A 4,876-nucleotide genomic window follows, 5' to 3' on the forward strand; every position below is an offset into this window, starting at 1 on the left:
AATAAACTAGTTTGAGTACAAGATGAGATTGTATAAAATATTGGAAGCTCCAAAAGAGCAGATATGATAGCCTATGGAAATGATTTAAAATCATTAATGGATTATACTCTCCTAAGTCTCAAAGGTCAAAAGGATCTAAGATATAATACAAAACCCAAGTTGGGTATGTTGTTGGTCCTAGAGTGGGATTCAATTCAAAATGAATGGACCTGAAGTGTCATCATCATCTCGAGGGAAAGAATTGCAGAATCCCACAATTCATAGTAAGTGGAACATCTAGAAGATCATGTTCACACTCATATTCGATAAATCATGCGTAAAGAATCCAAAAGATTTTAAGATTTATCAAGTTGAGACAATGAGTGAAGAAAATATTTAAAATCTTCACATCATGAGTATTATCCAATGCAGTAAAATTAATTTAGAGAAACTACTTGCATTCTCTATTGGATTTTACTACACTAATATATGAGATATAAATAGGTCTAGTAAACAAAAAGTTTACTGAAAATCTCACTGTTTTGGCATTACCGGTTAAGCCATTCTGGATCAATAGTAATGCATAAAAGAATCAGAAAGTATCTGGACATTCATTAAAGACCCAGAAGATTCTTAGAGCATGATTATCAGAGAAACCCACATGAGTTTCTACTTGATTATTATAGTAATAAAATTGAGGGTAAAAACCCAACAAGAAACATAAGTTTTTTTTATGAACATTGGAGAAACTCAGAGGGAAAACAGAGGGAAAAATCAAGCTGAGCAAAGAAAACAGAGGGAAAAAAAACTTGGTTTAACTAGTTGTGTTGCTTCAATAAACAAATTAAAACTCAAGTGAAAGCTTCTGCTTCAGCGAGTGAAACACCTCCCACCGTTGGAACAAAATCGAATTAAAACCATATTTCATAAGATTTTCATCTGAAGAAATGAACGATATATACAAACAGAGATCTATAGAGCAAAACCCACAACCATATATAACCAAAGATCAAAGCTTTATGGAAACAGAAAATCAGTCTGACGACGTCGATGACGAGAGAGAACGACGACGGAGAGAACGATCGAACGATCAGTGACGACGGAGAGAACGAGGCTTCGGAAAATCGGTGAAGTTTTTGTGTTTTGCCGAGGATGGAGGGAAGGAGTCATCGAAGGCGTCGGAGTAACCAAAAATTTCTCAGGAAGAAGAAGAAAACCATGGAACACCCAATTTTTTCTCTTAAGGAAAATAATGAGCTTTAACCAATAACAGAACGCCACCTCATCCACAAGGATCGATTCTTGAAATCCTTAAATAAGGATCGTTCTTTGTATTTTAATCCACTTTTTGATTAAAAAATTCTATTTTATTCATAGAAACCCATGTAAAAACTCTTGATAAACATGGTCTTATATGTTGTCCATAAGGCAAGTTTCATAATGCGGCTTTCTCTCTTCATAAATTTGGAAAAAGTCAAATTTCTGGTACATATACAAAGCGATATTTTGGATTGATCACTCACTATGTATTTTTACAAAAGTATTTGGTTAATTGATTAAACTGAAACCGCATTAAATCGCATTATGCCAATGAATAATTTTGAGTTCTCCCCAAGATTGGGTTTTGGTCAGGAACTAGATGTTTTCCATCTAAAAGTTTTGGAGAATGTTGCTCCACCATATTGATCTATGATGGGACCTCAAAAGAGAAATATATGTTGGATATGAATCTCCCTTGATGAAATCTTCCTTGATGAGTAAATGTATTAAGCCATCAAATAAGGGATAAGATTAGAATTACAGACTGTAATTTCAGTGAGTCATGTCTTTCAAACAATTAAGGAAGGGGGAGAAAATAAACAGCTGGAAAATCAGTGAAAGAAATTATATTGATCCTCAGAAAGAATGTGCACTAAAAGTTTGAAAGATAATTTACTTGCAAAGTTAAGCAAATTTGATGTCAGAAGCATTGCCTGACCCTAATTAAGTGATACCAGTTGTGCTCCAATTAATATTGATGTCTCGGGGGGACAATATCAACTACTATAGAGGATAAAGATCGCATGAAGCGTGATAGACCTACTGATTCCAAAGATAAGAATCCTCGAAAGAAAAAAAAAGGAGCATATTATAAAATGGCAAGGTCGAGAAAGGATTCTCTAGAAGAGATATAGACATGAAAAGGAAAGAAATATAGGTACCTAGTAATGATAAGAAATCTGATCATAATTCTCTTACTGGTAAAGCTTATATTGTGAATATGATCAGTTCCATGTTTCAATCTGAGTCAAAGAAACAAACAATACAGCCAAAAGATAAATTCAAACTGATTTCAGCAAAAATTGATCTCTTTCTTCAAACATGTCCAATATTATCAATACTCAAATGATCACTACTACGATATCAACAAGCTATCAACAATCTACTGTGTTCTACTAAGAGATTCATTAGAGTCGATTCAAATTTATTGGGTTGAAGAAAGATGGACCTGAAATCTGCAGATGTAGTAGTCATCGCCATAGAATGATCTAAAGGTCGAGATCGGTTTCCTCTTAGGATTCCAAGGATCGAACACCACGCTCATGTTGACCAGAGCCTTGACTCTATCCGGTGGAAGATGGAAGACAATGAAAAAAATATAAGAAAAAACGATAAAAAAAGAAAAACTAAAAAATAAATAAAAAGAAAAAAGAAAAAGATGAATAACAATTATGTGGAGACGAAAAACTAGCTTTTGTCTTATTTCAATTGGTTTATAAGTTCAATACATTTATTTAGTAAACAATTATGTGGAGACGAAGAACTTGCTTTATTAGTATGTTTTAAATATGTGTTTTAATTCTTTTAAGTTTTTAGTTTATAACATTGAAACTCCTATATCTACACAAGGTGTGTGGACCAAATACCTAGTAATTATTATTGGGAAGTGAATCAATAGACTTCAATGTCTAAGAGCATGTGCAACGTAGAGATCTATTTAGATTTTTTGTTTATTTTTATTATATTAAACTTATAGAGAGAAGATCTAGAGAGAAAAAAAATGAAGGAACTATAAAATACTAGGTAGCTGTCAGCGTCGCGCGGGCATAGTCACTATACAAATTTTGTTATAATTTGATTATATCAAATTCTTTATTTGACATATTTTGCAATTTTTTATCAGATTTAGGGAGTTTTTCTAACATATACGTGACATTTTTCATTTTCAATAGTTGTAACTAAAATATTATATATCCATAGATCACGAAAATTTGTCGGATTATTTATTATTCTAAACTGATTCATATAGCCTATATATTAACGTTATTTAACAATCGTCTACATTTATAAATGGTTTACGTATTTATATGTTGTTTTTGTTACGTTTTTCATGATTCCAGATTCAATGTCTATGTTGTATAACTTTAGTAAAAAATATATAACATGAATATAAGAAATACTATATTAAACAATAACCAAACTGCAAAGGAAAATATAATAAAAAATTATCAAATAAAATAAAAAGATCCAACATAACATAAGATAGAAAGTCTTAGCATGAGAAAAAAGAAATGTAGCTTATACAATGATACTATTGATGTGACTGCTGTCGTGTGTTGAGAGGTGTGTCAAGTTTTACCCTAAATGAAATCAATAGCCGCAAGTGCACAGCTGATCGATTGTAGTACTTAGGGATCGAATCCACAGGAAAGGAGGATCTTTTCCTGCAAAAAACCTTTGAAATAAGATTAAAGTAAGGAAGTCTAGAACAAAAACGGTATAGTGGGGGTTTGGTAGTGTGTTTAAAATGTAAAAACGAAATATTAAAAGAGAATACGGGAATTAAATGATGTAATAACTAAACTTAATGAAAATGACTAAAAATGATAAAAACGGATATTCTAATTGCTTAAATGAAAATGAACTAAAAAAGAAAGATAATATTGAACTAAGGCTTGAAAGAAAATCGGTGTAAATCAATGGAGAAGAAAGCGTTGGGGTTCAGGGAAGTTTTCTCAGGGGTACGAACGATTCAAAACATTGCTAGAGAGTAAATTTGATAAGATCTTAGCTTAAAATTTTCGAACTGGAGTCACGGACGTATGAATACGCCACTGTCGTGATCAAAGACAACTATCTCTCTCAACCCTGACCAGTAGGTTTCCACTCTAGCCCTGGAAGAGAAGAGATGCATTATGTTTAAGACTCGTCCTAATTCACAAATCGCCCATAGGTAGGTTTCCATTCCTATGTTTGTTTTGCTCTCCCAAACTAGATCTGATACCTGATGAACACTTTCGTGTCACCAAGCATCTGGATCAGATTCTAGTTCATGACGCTACTCTCATGCAGTAAAAACGAATTCAGAAGAAAAAGTTCTAAGATTCGGCTCAAAATCTCATGGAATCCTCATCGAACATATAAATCCCCATCGAAAATCCCTTAATTCCAACAATAAAACTACTCAGACATAATGAACGAAATCAAAGACATAGTATTAAGAAGTAGAATAGAAACCAAAATTGAAAAAGAAAGAACAAGGGTTCAAGAGAACAAATCTCTCTCTCCCTAAAAACTAAAGCAAAAACAATAAAAGTTTGAAGTAATGATAGATGGTATTTGGTTCTAGGTTACACGATATAGAGTTCCTAAGACATGTATTTATAGTGCTCAAAACCTCTTTGGACGTCACTTAGGGGTTCTCCAAATGTGGGCTTCCGAAACGGGCTTTTTGGGCTCAGAGGTTGATGGCCGCGGTCAGGAGGGCTCTGACCGCGGGGAATGAGTGGTTTGCCGCGGTCGGGATGCTCCTGACCGCGGGAAATTGCTTGTTGGCCGCGGGTGGAAGTGCTTGCCGGCTGGTTTACGAGACATCTTGCTCTTCGCGTATCTTTTGATTGAACCGTTGGATTGCCAA

Source organism: Eutrema salsugineum, unplaced genomic scaffold, assembly GCF_000478725.1.
Source record: "Eutrema salsugineum unplaced genomic scaffold, Eutsalg1_0 scaffold_1, whole genome shotgun sequence".
Classification (NCBI taxonomy): domain Eukaryota; kingdom Viridiplantae; phylum Streptophyta; class Magnoliopsida; order Brassicales; family Brassicaceae; genus Eutrema; species Eutrema salsugineum.